We start from the raw sequence: 19,728 nt of genomic DNA, 5'->3' as shown, positions 1-19,728 counted from the left end.
CCCACTTTGGTTGCCAAGTTGACTGGTACAGCTCTGGATATATTCAATGGGATGCCAATTGAGAATGCTTCGTATTATGGTAAATTCAAAGAAATGGTTTTGAAACAGATTCAGATTATACCTGAAACATCTAGAGTAAAATTTAGAAGCTATAAGAGGGGTGTTGGGATGAGTAATGTGGTATATGTAAACCAGATGAAAGATTTGATGGATAAGTGGGTAAAAGGAGAAGGTGTTACAAGCTTTGAGAGAATATGTGACCTTATTGCTCAGTAACATTTCCTGTGTATATGTAAAGATGATGTGAAACAGTGTTTATAGGCGAAAAGGTGAAAACTGTGGACGAACTGCCTACTGTAGCTGATCAATTTGAGCAAACTCAAGAATCTATTGCAAACAAACCACAGACAGAGGGGTTTAAACCTGATGGGAAGCAGAGTTCCCGTTTTACCCCTGGGAAGAAAGAGTGTGGCTGGGATGCTAGATGCTCAAATTCCAAATCTCCTGTAAAAACAGAGGATCCCAGAAGGTGCTATCACTGTAATTCCACTGAGCACCTGAGGAATAAATGCCCTGTGCTGGGCATGGGGGAGGGGCAGAAACAGGCAGCAAGCAACTCATGGGAATGCTGCTACCCTGAGCACAGAGGCACCTCAGGCAATTGCCACTTCTCATATAGGGTTTGTAAGAGTAGCCTCTGCCCTGCCAGACATGAAGCACATAAAGGCTGTCAGGATTATTGGCAGAGAATACCTGGGGTGGGAAGACACAGGCAGAAATTTCTGTGGTTAGAAGTATCAGAGGGGTAGCCGTGTTAGTCTGGATCTGTAAAAGCAGCAAAGAATCCTGTGGCACCTTATAGACTAACAGATGTTTTGCAGCATGAGCTTTCGTGGGTGAATACCCACTTCGTCGGATACAAGTCATGTAGTTAGAAGGAGTGTTGTCCAGGAAGGTGACTTACTGCCAAGACAGATAGCAGAGCTTTTATTAGTGGGAGGTCACAAAATCCTTGTGCCTTTGGCTAAAGTGCACATAGAAAGTGAGGATTTGGGAACTGTATTCTCCGTGGTGGTAGTAAATGATAACCCGATTGCTTTGTTACTGAGGAATGATTTCTTCCCTGTAGCTTGGGCTTTCAAGGAGAAATTTTATGCTGGAACCCCAGTGGGAAAGGGTGAAGTCCCAGGAACTGCTGAAGGAATGGGGGAGTGTCTCTTTAATTCCTCTGCAGCAGTGGGAAGCAGTATGCTTCCATGAGTGGATGTGGCTGAGACCAGCTCCTACCCACTAGCTAAAGACAGTGTCTCCTCTGGGAGGGGAGTGTGTTCCCTTTCAGTGAGGAAACTGTCCAGGTTGCTGGCTGCCAGCAGTTGTAGTTAAGCGAGGGACAGACCTCGCTCTAGGGGGCACAGGGAGATGTGTCCTAGAGGGAAGCCCAGAGGAGGGTGATGGAATCCTAGAGACCACTGAGGCGGATGACGGTTCCATGGACTCTGTCGCTGGAGACAAACCCAGCTCAGAGAGGAAGGAGGGTGTAGCGCTTGCCAGTGAAAGACTGTTCCGACTGTTAGCTGTGAGCCCTTCGCAGCTGAACAGGGGAAAGATCCCCCTGTAGAGAGCACAGGGGTGTGTGTCTTAGAGGGAGGGTCCAAAGGAGGAAACTGAGAAAGAATTGGTGGAAGTACAGGAATGTCTCCTAACTGATTACAGGAGGGTGGGGAAGGGGTGCCCAAGAGAGATTTGCTGGGTCAGTGTCTGTGCTCCCAGGCACCCAACCCATGACTCGGGTTTTAAGAGGGAACTGTGTAAATGTCCTCCTGGAGAGGAGCAGCCATACAGCTGACCTCTTGCAGAGAGAGAGAGGGGTGACAGAGGGTACCCCAGTCCATGTCCCGCTTTTGCAAAATGCTGTTCCTCGTGTACTTGTGAAAACTAAGCATGTCTCTTTAAGACAGGATGGGAAACCTATTAAAGACTTGAGTGTCAGTGAAAATGCTAATGACCCACCTGTGAAAGGGGAAGAGGAAGCAATTTCCTGGGTGGGTAAGATACAGCAAACAGCTAAGGAAAAGCTGTTGGAAGATCAAAGCCCTCTAGGAAAAAGAGGTGGGGAAAGTTCCAGTGCTGGGTATGAAAACCACAAGGAAAGCCTGGGGGAATGGATTTTGTGTATAAGCAAAGCCCTGGGTTTGTAACGCAGCCCCACCGAGGGCTGGCCACCATGCAGGGTCCCCTCACATCCTTACCTCTCCAAAATCTCAAAGAGCTTCATAAACTGAGAACCTTTACTGAAGGGGACACTGGGCAAAACACTAAAGGGGAAAAAAGACCAGCATTTGAACACATGCTATGGGTCAGGGAGGGGATGAATAACTCAGTGAGCATTAGACAAACCAGACTGTCTAAACCAAATGTGTGGTGTGATGAAAATACATGGAAACTTCTCCCTGTAATAAAAGATTTGCTGGTACTGTTAATTCTCATGATGCAAAGTTTCTTGTTAATAGTAAACATTATAACAAAGAATTTGATACTGATGGTAAATCCTTTGAAAAGCTGTAACATGCATAACTTTAGGGAAAGCTTTTAAATATGCTAGGAGTGGTGTCAGGGAAGCCCTATAAAAATATTGCTTCTCAGCTAATACCTGTAAGCAGGCCTAGAGCTTGGCACAGCAGGGTAAGCATAACAAACCTACTTTTCTGTGTGGAAGGGGAAACTGAGGCATGCTACCTTATGGCACTGGTGGCTAAATGCCAAAACACCTGCATTCTAAAAGATATTGATATCTGCATTATGTTAACAATGCTCTACACAAAAATGTTTTCAAGCAACCAAAAAAAAAGGAACACAGAACTTTTCAAGAATGTCTGTGAGTGACACTACAATGTTGGTACTGCTTGAAAGTTGTATGGCCAAAACCTAAAGAAAGCACTGGGCGCACAGCCCTCACATTAGTCAGTGACTAACACTCCTGCAGTAAACTAAGGAGGGAGGTGTGACACCTTGGAACCACATTATTCACCACTGTCATATAATTAGGATATGTTTTGCACAAAGTATGCTTTGTGAGGTATTCTAAAAGTCTTGACCTGCGAGTCATTAATATCTCATTGGATTGTATGTGCTATCAACGTATATGAACTTCAGCTATGAATGTGTTACTGAAACATGTTGTGAGGTTGAAAACGCCCACAAGAGGCCTTTCAGGTACAACAGTAACAAGGCCAAACAATGTTAATGGCTTTTTGAGGAAATGCACACAAGCACAAGGGTTACCCCAGGAACTGTGTACAATAGAAAACTCTCAGTGATAGCACTACACAATGGGAACTGTTTGACCCAGGTCACAGCAAAAGAGCTTTCCAGCAAGTGGGAAGAAGATATAAAAGGGGGAAATGACATTATGATGGGACCTCACTCTCCCTACAACAAGACACCTGGAAACACCTGAGGAACAAAGACTGAACTGGGAGAAGTGATGGTCTCAGGCTAAAGAGATTTCTAGCCTGTGTATGAAAATCGGAGAAACCCATCTGCAAAGCAAAGGCAGCTTGTGCCCTAAGAATCTGCCAGCCTGTCTATCACTCAGGGTGAGAATTTGCAATTCATATCCTACCCAGGGCAGTCCCTACCCATACGCAAAGTACACAGCTGTGTAGGGCACCACATGCTGCTTCAGCCCCTGTCTTGCCTCTTCCTGCCCCTGCTCCACCCCAGCTCCACCCCTTCCCCAAAGCCTCTGCCTGCACCCCATTCCAGCCCCACCTCTTCCCACCCCGCTCCACCTCAGCCCTGTCCCCACTCACCCCTTCCCCAAAGCCTCTGCCCCCATCCCTGCCTCTTCCTGCCCCTGCTCTGCCCCCACTTCCCTGAGGACTGCAGCAGGGCCACACCTACACTCACCAGCGGCAGGAAGTGCAACAACCTAGCCCCAGCTGTGCTGCCAATGAGTTCTGGGGGGTGTTTTTCCCCCATGCCTCCCAAGCCAGCCCCCCCAACCCCTGCAGAGAGCTGGGGTCCCACTCAACCCCTCCCCCCCACGGGGGGGGGCTGCATACGGCCCTAGAATAGCTAGGGATGGCCCTGATCCTGCCTAGCTAATATGTTAAGCTTAGTTTGCATTTTTGTTTATTTACCAGGTAATCTGCTTTGATCTGTTTGCTATCACTTACAGTCACTTTAAATGTATCTTTTTTGTAGTTAATAAACTTATTTTATGTTTTAATCCAAACCAGTGTGCGTTTGACTAAGGTGTCTGGGGAGAATTTCAGCTTGGTTACCACAAGTCTGCATGGTCCTTTTCACATTGAGGGAGAGGCAGACCAGGGTATTAAACCCATAAACTGGCCAGATTTGTTCAGGGCAGGAGGGTACTGCTCTGGGGTCCTAGGCTGGGAAGCTGGAGGTTGGAGAGCCTGCCTGTGTGCTCCTACCTGTATGAATGCTGGTGAAAGTGCAGGCTGGAGGGCTTTGCACCTTGTCACAGCAGCACAGTGTGAGAGGGAGCCCAGGCTGGTGCGTCAGGGGGCTCAGTGGCACCCCAGTTCCAGGTGGCACCCCGGGGGAACCTGTCACAACCCCATCACAGGATTTCACACAGCTGATCAGAAATTCCCTGGTGGAAGGCCTTTCCATTTAGCCAGGCTGCTTTGTCAAAACTGAAACATTCTGCGGAGACGGTTCCTGCCAGCTCACCCATCCAGCTCTCCAGCAGCTCACCTGGTGGGCTGACAGGGAGCTGGGACCATGGAAGTTCTGGGAACACCATCTCCCAAGTTCTTAGTCTCATGGATCATTGTAGCCTGAGCTTCCAGGGGTTCCAGGATCTGCAGCTCCATGGCAGCCACCCATACAGACTGCCTGTGAACCGGGGACCCTGCAGCTTCCAGGTCTGCAGCTCTGGGACTGCCAATCAGGCAGACTGCCTCTGAGTCAAGGATTCAGGGGCTTTCCCTTTCATAGAGAATTTTAAAACATTGGGTTTTCATTGCAAATCATATAGAAACCAAACCACAAAATATCAAAATCCTCCGGGAAATGGAATGACCTTTTTCTGCACAGCTCTAGTCACCTGCATTGTGAACCTGATTCTCTTTTAATGTACACAGGTGTAAATCGGGAGTAACTCCATGGAAGTCAGTGGAGCAACCCCAATTTACAACACTTCAGGCTCTTTCTTTTGACTTCAGTGTAATTACTCCTGATTCTCGTCTATGTGAGAGGAGAACAAGGCCCTCAGACAACATAACTCATTATTTTCCTGTAACCGAGTGGTGATGTATATAGGTTTCTGTATAGATTTAAATTAAAACTGGGTGAATAACTTTTTTTCTGGTTTGCTGGCCATTCCTAAAAATAAATAAAAATTCAGTTGAAATTGGACCAAAAATAATGCTTGCTGTTTTTTTTTTTTAGGAACTGTTGGCAAATGAATAGTTACATATTCATTGTCATAAGGACTGGAACCCAGGATCCCTCCTCCTAAGTGAGTGCCCTACCATCAGTCTACAAAGTCCAGTCTTTTTTTTGTTTAAACTCTGTCTCTCTGGCCCAAGGAATATAGACATGTTTATACACAGTGGATCAGATTCTAGAGGTGAGACTGAGGAAGCACTATACCTGCCTAGCTAATAGTCTGGGGTTTAGGGCCCTCACCTGGAATGTAGAAGACCCACATTCAAATCCCTGCTCTGGGAGCAGAGAGTTGATCCCAGGTGTCACTATTGCTAAGTGAGTACCCTAATCAGTGGGTTATGGGTGTATGAAGAGGAACCCCCATCCCTACCTCTGGGGTTTTGTGAATGGTGCCTAAATTCTCTTGTGAACTTATCCCCCAAAATCAAAATGTTTCATTTTGACGTTATCCAAACAAAGCATTTGAATATTGCCAGTTTATTTGTTTGTGACTGAACAATTTGCTGAAATCAACACAATTCACTTTTTGGCAACAAATGGCTACATTTTTTTGTTGAAGCAAATTTGCATGTTCACCAGCCTGTAATTTAAACACAGCTGGTGCAATAGCTGTTGCTGTTGAAGTCTGTTTATATAGGGCTCATACCTGTCAATTATAGCATTATATACATGTAGAATCACATATTCTTATATATATGTGAGTGTGTGTGTGTGTGTATATACACAATGTATAAATGCTCCCCAGGGAGTTTCACTGTAAGTAAAAGTGCTCTCATAAGGAGATGAACTCCTCATACTTTAAAAGGGAATCACAAGTTTTTCCCCTTGGTCTGTGATAAACCTCATGTCCTGGAGGTTGTATGAACCAAAGAAAGGAGCAGGGTGGGGAGAAAAATCTCTCCATTTGTTTTCCATTTTTGAACAAAACTGCTTTCTTTATAACCCCAACCATGGAAGAAAGCAGGATGAGTAGGCAGCAAATATACTGGGCCTGATTCTCCTGTCACTTATGGAGATGTAAAACTGGACTAACTCTTCTGAAATAAATGGAGTTTTACCTTAGTGAAAAACTGGTGTAAGCGAGATCAAGGTCGAGCTTGGTGAGGCTGAAGGGATGATGAGTTTTCAGGTCTCCTGCCCCCCGACCCTGACAATATATTTCAAAATGTCTGACACTGTAGTGGAATGTGCCCTATTCCAAAGGTAAAAACATGCTCTTCAGTAGTATTTCTGAGTCTCAAGGGAAAATCATCTTTGGTAAGACAAGTTTAGCAACAGCCAGATACAGGGTGACCTCTTCCATCAAAGCAGTTGGCATTCCAGAGAACGTGGATTTAATTGGAATGTACCAATGAGAAGAATGGTCTTGTAACTAAAAGTGTCATGAGATGTGGGCTCTGCCTCTGCCTGCCACAAATCATCCGGCTGACCTTGGCCAAGACACTTAGGCTGAATTTTTTGAAATCTGGGAACTTAAAGAAGCAAGTCTGAAAACCAGGCCACTTCTTTCATATTCTTCATTTTATGCCCCCCACTGTCAGAAACAAAAGCCTAGAACTATTGGGAATCCAGGAATGGGTTGGTGCATCCCTGCCAACAGCTGAAGACCCTTCCCCCAGCCTAAGAGGAGGAGCTACTGAACACAGGCTCAAGCAAATACAGAGGAGAAGTAATGAGAAAACAGGGACAACAGGAAGGGTTACAGTTTCAAAAGCAGGGATCCAGAAGGGGACACTGAGCACAGAACCCCAGACAGCACCCACTGCTCCTCGAAGTGTCTAGGGAGTCAGCAAACATGGCCCAGAGAAATTCTGCCTGGATATGTAATTGAAGGGAGGAGTGGAAATAGGCCCACAGTCACAGAGCACCTCTCCATCCAGGGAGAGACACGAGGGTGAGGAAATGAAAATATGGAGCACAAGCATGTACAGCTGTTCCCTAGGCACGGTTCAAAAATGAACCTGCTGCAAGTCACACAGTCTGTTCGGGTTATGCAGAGGGAGGCCGGGGGGCCAGGGGGCCTCGAGAGGCAGGGGGCCAATGAAAAGGTCTAGAGGGTAAGGGGTGAGAGGCAGGCCAGGAGCACCCTCCACAAGACTTGCTCAAGGAATACCCAAGAGGTGGGCAGTAAGGCAGCCCTCACCTTCTGGAGTACGTGCCATGGGTTTTGAGGGGTGGAAAGCCCCATGTGCTGGCCAAATGCCACCCAGTCCTTCTGGTCGCAGTCCAGGAGATCTCCAATACTGGTGATACCTGCCAGGACCAACCTCCGGCGCACTGATGGGGAGTCAAACAAAGGCCTGCACCTCGTCAGTTCTGGGAGAAGGGCAGGCACAAGTCCACCCATATCTGACGTCTGAAGGCCCATCCCCCAGCCTAATGGGATGAGCGACTAAACCCGGGGTTCAAGTGATTTGGGGGACAACTAATAAGAAAACAGAGTCAAGAGTGAGGTCATAGAGTCATAAGCTGGGAGCTAGAGGTGGACACCAAGCAAGAACCCCAGATAGCGCCCACTGCTCCTCCAAGGTGTCTGGGAGCCAGCAGATGTGGCCCAGAGGACAGCTGCCCAGACACGTAATCAGAGGGAGGAACAGAAATAGGTCCTACAGTCACGGAGCACCTTCCTGTCTAGCATGCTCCTCCTGGTTTTATAGATGGCCACTTTGGTCAATGCCAGGAGGAGGTAGACCGGGGGAATCTCATGACTTCATGGGGCCACGGACAGGGTGTGCATAAATCAGGAGGTGCATGGAAAAGTGGAGGCAGAGCCTTAGGAGAAGGTTCTGAAGGAGCCAGCAGAGGTGCTGCAAATGGCAGTCTCAAAATAAATGTGTGACAACGTCTCCCTCATGCCGCAAAAGGGGCAGGTGTTGGGGATGGGGGGTGAACCGCGCCAAGTACATGCCCATGTTCATGGCTCCATGAAGGAGCCACCAGCTGATATCCCTGGTGGTCATGGGACCAAGGTGGAATACAGGCTGGCCCAACGGGGTTCCTCACCCGCAAGAGATGGCAGAAGGGCCTGCCACTTAGTATAGGGGCAGGACAGAAGGGTGAGGAAATGAAATGTATGGAGCACGAGTGTGTACAGATGTTTCCTTGACGTTGCTCAGAAATGAACTGGCTGCAGATCATGCAACTGGCTCAGATTGCAGGGGTGAGGCAGCCGGGGTGGGGGCTCACTTGACAGGGGCCTGATGTAAAGGTCTGGAAGGCCAGGGGCAAGGGGTGGGCGGGGAGCACCCTCCTGCAGGACCCACTCTGAGAAAGCCCAAGAGATGAGTGGTAAGGCTGGCTTCTCCTCCGGGAGTACGTGTCAGGGGGTATGAGGAGTGGAGAGCCCCATGCACTGATCTAGCACCCAGGAATCCACCCAGTACCCCTGGTTGTAGTCCAGAAGGTCTCCAGTCCTGGTGGTTCCTGCCAGGAACAGCCTCTGGCGCAATGATGAGGACTCCAAGAAGGCCTGCACCTATTGAAATCTGGGAGGCAGGCAGGTGCAAGCCTGCCCACATCTGAAGGCCCCTCACCCAGGCTAAGGGGAGGAGCTACTGGACCCAGGTTTCAAATAATTACAGAGGACAACTAATGAATAACAGGGTCAGAAGTGAGGGTCACAGGTAGAAAATCAGGGATCTGGAAGGGGACACCGAGCAGAGAAACTTGGACAGTGATACTACTCCTCAAAGGTATCTAGGCAGCCAGCGGACACCACCTGGAGAAACTCTGCCTGGACAGGTGAGCTGAGGGAAGAACAGAAGTAGCCCCCACAGTCACAGAGCACCCCCTCGTCCAGCATCCTCCTGGCATTATAGATGGCCACCTTGGCCAGCACCAGGAGATGGTTCACGAGGAGGTCTAGTGATTTCATGAGGATATGGACTGGGTGTGCATAAATCAAAATGTGCGGGGGAAAGCGTGGTCAAAACCTTAGGAGAAGGTTCTGGAGGAACTGGAAAAGGGGCTGCAACCTGGCACACTCCAAAAAACATGCGCCAGGGTCTCCCTCACACTGCAAAAAGGGCAGACATCAGGGACAGGGGTGAACCGTGCAAGTGTACACCTATGCTCATGAAATGTATGTCGTACAAGCATGTACAGAGTGTGTTCCTTCCAACCCAGGAATATCTGTCCCACATCCCCTGGAGTAAATACACATGCACCATAATAGTACAAGGAATATAGGAAAGGGAAGTACTTCACCACAGAGGGATGAATGGAGAAAAACAACAGGGGGGAAGATAGGAGGAGCAGTAAAACAGGGTTACATCCAACACAAGGACTCAGTGGTACCACAGTCTGAAAGGAGCAGACACTGAGCAAGGAGTCCTGGGCAAAGTTCCAGTCTGGCAGTGAGTCTTCGGTGCCAGTAAATTTTCCCCAGCAAACCACCGCGATGCCCTCTTCTGCTGCTCTCTAGAAAGCCACATAGAGCAACAATCTCCCCAATTAACTAGCTACAGCCTCCATCTTTATTCCCAATGCAAGGTCAGAAGCCCCAGTACTCACAGTCCCATGCAGCTCTGGGTCAGGCTCTGGTTTGTCCTTCTCAGGCGATTCCTGCCTGACACAGTGCTCCTCCTGGCTCCAGGCCTGGGGTGGCCCCAGTGAGCCGCTTTGTCCCTCCCAGGTTCCAGGCTAGTTCCCTGCTGCTGCTTTACACAAGGGCCTGCTCGGTGTAGCCCTCTTGTCTGGAGCTACAGACATACCTGCCCTGTCGCTCTCCCAGTCCCCAAGCTCCTGAAACAACATGCGCTTCTTCTGCCTCAGAACAAGGTTTTAAAGGGGCTATCAGGGTTCCCTCCCCACTCTGAACTCTAGGGTACATATGTGGGGACCCGCATGAAAGACCCCCTAAGCTTATCTCTGCCAGCTTAGGTTAAAAATTCCCCAAGGCACAAATTCTTCCTTGTCCTTGGAACAGTAGCGCTGCCAACACCAAGTGAGTTAGACAAAGATTCAAGGAAAAGAACCATTTGGAGTTCTTGTTCCCCTCAAATCCCCTTCACCCCCTTTCCTGAGGAGGCTTGAGAATAATATACCAACCAAATAGGTTAACAAAGTGGGTCAGACCAGCCCTTGGGTTTTTAGGACACTAAAAACCAATCAGTTTCTTAAAAGCAGAACTTTATTATAAAGAAAAAGTAAAAGAAGTACCTCTGTAAAATCAGGACGGAAGGTAATTTTACAGGGTAGTCAGATTCAAAACACAGAGGATTCCTCTCTAGGCAAAACTTTAAAGTTACAAAATAAAATAAATAAATAAATAAATAAAAATCAGGAATAAACCGCCCTCTTAACCTAGGGAAAATTCACAAGCTAAAACAAAAGATAATTTCATTCCAATTACTTGTAATTTGTAATCTCAGATGCTTAGTTCAGATATGGCTTTAGGAGATGTATTTTCCCTGCCCTGGTTCCTCGCTGACCCAGAGAGAACACACAAAAAGAACAAAAACTAAAAACCTTCCCCACAGATTTGAAAGTATCTTCTCCCCTCATTGGTTTTTTTGGTCAGGTGCCAACCAGGTTATTTGAGCTTCTGAACCCATTACAGGTAAAGAGGGATTTTATGCTACCCTTAGCTGTATGTTTATGACAGGAGCCATACTCCCTGAACGCCAAGGGCGTTACACTGGCAAATAACTAACTAAAGAGTGTTAAGTAATTAACACTAGAACTATTTGTTAGAGTTTGAAAACAGAGTAAGAACAAATAGGAACAGAATTCCTCAGGAATCTTCAGCAGAGACCGCAATTCATGATTTTTCCTTCTATTCTCAAGAGATATGCTAAATGTTGTTTTTATGACTGAGTCCCACCAATAGTGCACAAGACTGCCCAATGGCTTTGTGCTCTGTGATTGCCTCAGACTAGTGTTGTTAGTCTCTAACTTTCAGGAGCACTAATATTCAATCACAAAAACAATGTAATATCTACAGGAGAAAGAGATCCCCATCTCTTACACCTTATAAATTTAGGGATGAATTCATGAAATGTAAATGTCATTATGGGTACATAACTGTTGAAACACTGTTTCCAACAGAATATTTACATAGCTGTCAGGAAGCATATTGTTTGCCTACTTGTTTCACAGCCAATGTACATTCAATCCACATAGCTGCACACATGACATTTCAGACAAAAATACAGATGCACAAAAAAATCCCAGGCAGGCTATTATTTATTGTTTGTATCCCAGAAGTACCTAGAGGCCACAATTGGTGCTTGATGCTGTTCTAATGCAGAGCAAAAAGGCAGTTCCTCCCTAGAAGAACATACATCAAAATTGAAGCTAAGACGCAACAAGTAATTGTAACAACAATTGAAAAGAATGAGGGATAAACAATCAGGGTAAAAGTAACAAGATCACGAGTTTACAGTGGCCAACTATGTACACGGATAGACAGTTTTGAGTTAGTTCATGTCTTTAATATAATTAAGTACGATAAATATCAGAAGTTCCTACTGGAGACATCTACTTAGCAGTAATCAGTTGGCAACTTACCACAGGCGTCTGGAAGAAGATGGTCTTAAGGAGCTATTTTGAGAAGCACAGTGTAATGGATTTATGGATTAGTTTAGAGGGAGTGACCCTGCATAAGAGTCAGAATGGAAGAAAATGGGAACGTGCTTGTGTGACAGGTGAACTAATGGATAATAGGGGCTGACAGCATTGGCAGAGCAGAAGAGGCAGGATTGTATACAAGAGTAGACAAGTGGGGAAGGTTTAGGTTGTGAAAGGCCCATAAAGGAGGAACAAAAAGCTTGCATATGACATGTTCTATGGGACTTGAGAAGAGGACTGATATTGTCACTGTGACAGGTCAAATATGTGACTTTGCAACATCATTTTGACTAGACAGGAGAGTGAGGTGGGTGCCAGAAAGGTCCGAGAGGATGCAGATAAGCACTGGAGAGATTTTTAGTCATGTAGACTGAGGGAATAGGCCTAATAATGGAAATACGAGGGAGGAGGAAGTGGCAAGGCTTGGATACTGCTTGGCTGCATGGCTCTAGAGAGGGTGAAGAGTAAGAAATGACTCATGATGAGTCTGAGTGACAGGAAGGATGATAGTACTGTCAATAGTGACTGAGAATGCAGTGGAGATCTCAAGAGAAATTAAAGGAGCTCAATTTTAACCAAGTAACAATGAAATAAATAACAAAATATCCACAAGGAGATGATAGAGAGACAGGCCAAAATGCAAGACTGTGGAGAGGAATTAGGTCAGGAATGGATCTCCAAACAACTGAATTTGTGTCCAGGTATTGGTTCATTGCAGTCTCACTCCCATTGAAGAAACAGAAAGTTCTGTCATTTGCTTCAATGGAAGGCGCTTGCTTTCCCATTGCATTGCCGTTCAATTTGGCAAGCCTGTGCAGGGACTGGGGACACCGTGCTCCTCTCTGTAAATTGGCGAGTACCATATCAGAAACTCATTTACAGTATGAGGCCATTTGGGACCTATCCCAAATAAGGCACCTCCATGACTGTGAAGAGCACTCTTTCTTTGGGGAGTACAGAAAGGCATGGAGCTGTCCAGCTGATGTGACACTCAAAAATTGCAAGTGGGAAATGCACAAAATCGGCTAGACTTGCCCTTTGCTTTAGTCTTTCTGATATTAGATACAGAATGAGCTGACATTGCATAGCCTGTTTAGTAAATAGGAAAGTTGACTAGTTTGGCCCTGCCTGATACTAGCAAGTTTGTTGCTAATCACAAGATTTCTCACTGTCATAAACAGTTAGTTAAGGGTTAAGGTTTTTGTCTACCTGTAAAGGGCTAACAAGCAGTACCTGTGGACACCTGACCAGAGGACCAATGAGGGACAAGATAATTTCAAATCCCGGTGGAGGGAAGGTTTTTTTTCCTGTTTTTTTTTTAGAGAGTCTCTCTTGGGAATTAAGAGAGTCCAGACATCTTAATCAAGTCCTCCCAGGTTTCTTCAATAAATTCCTCTATTCAAGCTAGTGAGTATTAGCAAGGAACTAGTATTCTTATACTTTTATTTCTGTATTTGCAATTCTGTGTTTTGCTATAGAATTTCTTTAAGTCTGTACTGTGATTGCTTTTACTGAGAAAGAAGGGAGGGGGACATTTTTTTTTCTCTTTCTCAGTCTAAAGCACAGTTGGTAGCTGTGAACCAGCTACATCAGCATAACACCAAATGCAAATACAAAGTTTTTGTTTCTTTTCTATTCAGTCTCTCCGGGAATAGAAAGGGGTAGGAATTGGGGTAAACAGTTCACTAATTGCAGAGGGGTGTGGCCAGCACCAGAAAGCACAAAGACATGGAGAAGCAACAAGCCAGAGAGGCTAACCACAAGAGGGAGCTGGAGAAACAAGAAGCTGACCACAAAGCCAAAGAGGCAGCCAAAGAGGCTGAGCACAGAAAACAAATGGAGTTAAAAGACAAAGACCTGGAATTAGCAACAGCTAACCCACATGTTCCAGCCAACACTAACAATCCTTCTCCAGGCACTGTTCCCCATCCCAAGAAATTTCCCACCTACATGGCAGGTGAGGACACTGAGGACTTCTTAAAATTTTTTGAAAGAACCTGCCATGGGTACAGCATCCCTGAAGACCAGTACAAGGACTGGTCAGGAAAGTGGACTTTTACTGTCTATGACAATTATTCCATCCCCATGCTACTGGGGGAAGACTTGGCCAACCATGTGCAGCTGGCCAAAAGGGGGGGAGTGGTCACCCGCAGTCAGGCCAAACAAGCTTCCACTCCCATCCCTGTTCCTGAGCCGTCCACCAGGACCCCGTCTGTGTTACCAGAGACCCAGACAGAGGTGGTGGAACCCGATCCCATGCCAACAACTAAAGCAGCCATAGTACATCCAGTCCCAGGACCGGAACTGGAAGAGCAACCAGCGGCAGAACCAGCGCCAGCACTGACGCCAGCGCTTGCAACTCCACCACCAGGGGGCGCTAACGGGCCTGAACTGGCAGAAGCAGCAGACAACTCTACCCAAGAGGCTCAGCTGGAGCCTGAAAATATCACCTTGTGCACCAGCGGAGAGCGGTCCACAGTCAACAGAAACAACCTCTTCACCTACATCGCTTCCAGAGGGATCAAGCCCAAGTCCACAGTCTATGGAGGAACTGGTGTCTCCAGCCTCAAGGGAACAGTTCCAGACTGAGCAGGAAGCCGATGACAGGCTTAAGAAAGCTTGGGCGGCAGCACAGAGCAACCCACCGCCTCTCAGCTCTTCTAACCGATCCCGGTTTGTTGTAGAACAAGGACTTTTATATAAGGAGCTTCTTTCTGGTGGACACCAGAAAGGCTGGCATCCTCAGAAACGGTTGGTGGTTCCAACTAAGTACCGGGAAAAGCTCTTAAGCTTAGCCCATGATCATCCCAGTGGCCATTCTGGGATGAACCGAAGCAAAGACAGGTTGGGAAGGTCCTTCGACTGGGAGGGGATGGGCAAGGACGTTGCCAAGTATGTCCGGTCTTGTGAGGTATGCCAAAAGGTAGGAAAGCCTCAAGACCAGGTCAAGGCCCCTCTCCAGCCACTTCCCATAATTGAGGGCCCATTTCAGCGAGTAGCTGTGGATATTATGGGTCCTTTCCCAAAAAAGACCCCCAGAGGAAAGCAGTACATACTGACTTTTGTGGACTTTGCTACCAGATGGCCGGAAGCAGTAGCTCTAGGCAACACCAGGGCTAAAACTGTGTGCCAGGCCTTAACTGACATTTTTGCCAGGGTAGGTTGGTCCTCCGACATTCTTACAGATTCGGGAACAAATTTCCTGTCAGGGACCATGAAAGACCTGCGGGAAGCTCATGGGGTGCATCATTTGGTTGCCACCCCGTATCACCACCAAACCAATGGCCTGGTGGAGAGGTTTAATGGAACTTTGGGGGCCATGATCCGTAAATTCGTAAATGAACATTCCAATAATTGGGATCTAGTGTTGCAGCAGTTGCTGTTTGCCTACAGGGCTGTACCACATCCCAGTTTAGGGTTTTCACCATTCGAACTTGTGTATGGCCACGAGGTTAAGGGGCTATTACAGTTGGTGAAGCAGCAATGGGAGGGGTTTATGCCTTCTCCAGGAACTAACATTCTAGACTTTGTAAGCAACCCATAAAACACCCTCCGACACTCTTTGGCCCTTGCTAAAGAGAACCTAAAGGATGCTCAAACAGAGCAAAAGGTCTGGTATGATAGACATACCAGAGAGCGTTCCTTCAAGGTAGGAGACCAGGTCATGGTCTTGAAGGCGCTACAGGCCCATAAGATGGAAGCATCATGGGAAGGACCATTCACGGTCCAGGAGCGCCTGGGAGCTGTTAACTACCTCATTGCATTTCCTAATTCCTCCTTAAAACCTAAAGTGTACCACGTTAACTCTTTAAAGCCCTTTTACCCCAGAAAATTACAGGTCTGTCAGTTTACAGCCCAGGGAGGAGATGATGCTGAGTGGCCTGAAGGTGTCTACTACGAAGGAAAAAGAAATGGTGGTGTGGAAGAGGTGACTCTCTCCACAACCCTGGAAGGTCTACAGCGGCAACAGATCAAGGAGCTGTGCACTCACTTCGGCCCTTTGTTCTCAGCCAACCCAGGACGGACTCAACAAACGTACCACCCCATTGACACAGGTAATGCTCACCCGATTAGAACCCCACCCTACCGGGTGTCACCTCATGCCCAAGTTGCTATAAAACGGGAGATTGAAAACATGCTGGAGATGGGTATCATCCGCCCCTCTACCAGTGCATGGGCATCCCCAGTGGTTCTAGTTCCCAAACCAGATGGGGAAATACACTTTTGCGTGGACTACCGAAAGCTAAATGCTGTAACTCGCCCCGACAACTACCCAATGCCGCGCACCGATGAGCCCTTGGAGAAACTGGGATGTGCCCAGTTCATCTCCACAATAGATTTAACCAAGGGGTACTGACAAGTACCACTAGATGAACCCGCCAAAGAAAAATCTGCGTTCATCACCCATGCAGGGGTGTATGAATTTAATGTGCTTCCGTTCGGACTGCGGAATGCACCCGCCACCTTCCAAAGGCTGGTAGATGGTCTACTAGCAGGATTGGGAGAATGTGCAGTTGCCTACCTCGATGATGTGGCCATTTTTTCTGACTCATGGCCCGAACACCTAGAACACCTGGAAACGGTCTTTAAGCGCATCAGGCAGGCAGGACTAACTGTTAAGGCCAAAAAGTGTCAAATAGGCCAAAACAGAGTGACCTACCTAGGGCACCAGGTGGGTCGAGGAACCATTAACCCCCTACAGGCCAAGGTGGAGGCTATCCAAAACTGGCCTGTCCCACGGTCAAAGAAACAGGTCCAATCCTTCTTAGGCTTGGCCGGATATTACAGGCGATTTATACCACACTACAACCAAATCGCTGCCCCACTAACTGATCTAACCAGAAAAATGCAGCCAAATGCTGTTAAGTGGACTGATGAGTGTCAGAAAGCCTTTACCCAGCTTAAGGCGACACTCATGTCTGACCCTGTGTTAAGGGCCCCGGACTTTGACAAACCCTTCCTAGTAACCACCGATGCATCTGAACGTGGGGTAGGAGCAGTTCTAATGCAGGAAGGACGGGATCACAACTTCCATCCTGTCGTATTTCTCAGCAAAAAACTGTCTGAGAGGGAAAGCCACTGGTCCATCAGTGAGAAAGAATGTTACGCCATTGTGTATGCCCTGGAAAAGCTACGACCATACGTTTGGGGACGGCGGTTCCAGCTACAAACCGACCATGCTGCGCTAAAGTGGCTTCATACTAACAAGGGAAACAACAAGAAACTTCTCCGCTGGAGCTTAGCTCTCCAAGACTTTGATTTTGAAAGTCAACACATTTCAGGAGCTTCCAACAAAGTTCCTGATGCACTCTCTCGTGAAAGTTTCCCAGAATCAAGTGGTTAAAAAGTGTTCTTCACATGTTTACATGCTTAGTAGTATATGTAATACTGCATGTGTTTTAGTAATCTGTTTATTTTACAGTTCTAGGAGGAAATCACCGCCAGTGGTTCCCACTGTTGGCGATTTGGGGGGCGTGTCATAAACAGTTAGTTAAGGGTTAAGGTTTTTGTCTACCTGTAAAGGGTTAACAAGCAGTACCTGTGGACACCTGACCAGAGGACCAATGAGGGACAAGATAATTTCAAATCCCGGTGGAGGGAAGTTTTTTTTCCCTGTTCTTTGTTTTTAGAGAGTCTCTCTTGGGAATTAAGAGAGTCCAGACATCTTAATCAAGTCCTCCCAGGTTTCTTCAATAAATTCCTCTATTCAAGGTAGTGAGTATTAGCAAGGAACTAGTATTCTTATACTTTTATTTCTGTATTTGCAATTCTGTGCTTTGCTATAGAATTTCTTTAAGTCTGTACTGTGATTGCTTTTACTGAGAAAGAAGGGAGGGGGAATTCTCTCCAGAGATTGATAAGTTTAGACCTGTATATTGTTCCATCTTGGTTACAGAGACAGTGACTTTCTTTTTTATTCTTTAATAAATTCTTTTCTATTAAGGACTTGGTTGGTCTTTCCTTGGGTGGATTCTCAGGGAAAGGAGAGGAGGGAGGTATCCCTCTGTAGTTAAATCCCGGTATCTCTCCAAGGAAAAGGGAGGGGGGAGGAAGCAGGGGGGAATGGTTTATTTCTCCTGGGTGTAAGAACTCCATGGATTTGGAGCTCTTGGGATCCCCAAGGATTTTGGGGAAGGACTGTGTCCCAATCCACATACCTGATTGGGTGGTGGCAGCTTTTACTAGATCTAAACTAGGATTTTTAGTTTAGAGGGAAACCAGTGCAGGTCCCCATATTGGAACCCAACAGCTCTAAGTGGGGGTGAGACCTATGACACTCACAGTGACAATAATAAGACACGGTAACAGTTTAGAATTGAGTAGTGGTCCAGGCTTAAACAGTCATTGGTGCAGGACTAGAACTGGGGTCTGTAAACTAGATACTGTGATCCCTCTGCTATTGAGTCATTCTGACGGCTCTTTGGCCCACTGACTATTTAAGTATTTTATACAAAGTGAAGTAGCTTCAACAGATTAGCATACTCACTTGGGCAGTAAAAGACCTGGGTTCAAGTGCTTGCTCTGAGACCAGAAGAGTGGGGATTTGAACCCTGGTCTCCCACAGCCAGGATGAATGCTTTAAATACTGTGTATAAAAGGGCATCACAACCTCCAAGTTGTCTTTTCTTCCCCCCCCTTCAGAGAGGGCTGACCTGGGTTAAACACCTAATTACAGGGGAGGGTTCACAGCTGTGAAACTTAAGTAGCATTAAGTGGACTCAAGCCCAACCCTCTACTCAGCATTTTTACTGGCTAGCTTCAGCAGCATCCCACTCAGCTAAGGTCCCCTCCTCACCCATTCTTAGGTGTCCAACGCTCCACATACATTTATAGCCTGAGTACCTGAGTCAGGGCTGAAGATTCTAGTAGGTGGCAGGGTACCTAAAGTTAGGTGTTGCAACACTGAACCTAAGTCCTCTTTGCACATTACTCCTTATCCCCAAGTTACTCCTTAAAATGTGATGCCATACAGAGCTGCCTTTTATGCCTGTGAATAGGGCAACCCTTGGGAATTAATGGGATGCCATTAAAATGGGGAAGCAAGAAATGCTCTGCTGTCTTTTAGCTTTTTATAGTTAAACAAACCCTCAGCTGAACTATTGTGAATTCTTTAAAGGCCCATGCTCATGGATCAGATTACTGCACCAGAGATGGCTGGCTTTCACATTCATTTCACACACTTTCAGGAAACAGATACAGATACCTGGTAAGTGGCAGCACCTGACTTAAAAATGTGTCATCAGCCTCAGAACCCTCAGGTAACATCTCAACTGGGTGGAGAATGTTAATCTAACTGGGGAACATATTTCAATGAGTGGAAATAAAGTCCCTCCTCTAGTTACTGACATACTGATTCACACCTTTGTGTTGTTCCAGGAGCTCTTAAACACTCTAAGCCCAAAGGAATATGATTTCTGTTTCCAATATCATTTGGTCAAGCCAGGGCCGCCCAGAGGATTCAGGGGGCCTGGGGTCTTCAGCGGCAGGGGGCTCCGCTTCGGTGGTAATTTGGAGGCGGGGGGTCCTTCCATTCCGGGACCCGCCGCCGAAGTGCTCCAAAGACCCAGCACTTCGGCAGTGGGTTCCACTTTGGCAGTAATTTGGTGACGAGGAGTCCTTCCGGCCTGGGGTGGAAGGACCCCTGGCCGCTGAAGACCCGGAGCGGAAGAAGCTCTGGGGGCCTGGGCCCAGTGAGAGTTTTCCAGGGCCCCCAGAATGAGTGAAGGACCCTGCTCC

General features: G+C 47.0%; 1 protein-coding gene across 1 annotated transcript in view; it reads left to right on the top strand.

The window, feature by feature from the left end:
• Positions 1 to 19,728, top strand: part of LOC123355760 (scavenger receptor cysteine-rich type 1 protein M130-like) — a 301,663-nt gene that overhangs the window by 30,176 nt on the left and 251,759 nt on the right. The gene's annotated exons all lie outside the window — the stretch shown is intronic.

The sequence above is a fragment of the Mauremys mutica genome, chromosome 1 (genome assembly GCF_020497125.1).
Source record: "Mauremys mutica isolate MM-2020 ecotype Southern chromosome 1, ASM2049712v1, whole genome shotgun sequence".
Taxonomy (NCBI): domain Eukaryota; kingdom Metazoa; phylum Chordata; order Testudines; family Geoemydidae; genus Mauremys; species Mauremys mutica.
Note: the sequence above shows the minus strand (reverse complement) of the source record. Positions and strands in the feature narration are given on the sequence as shown.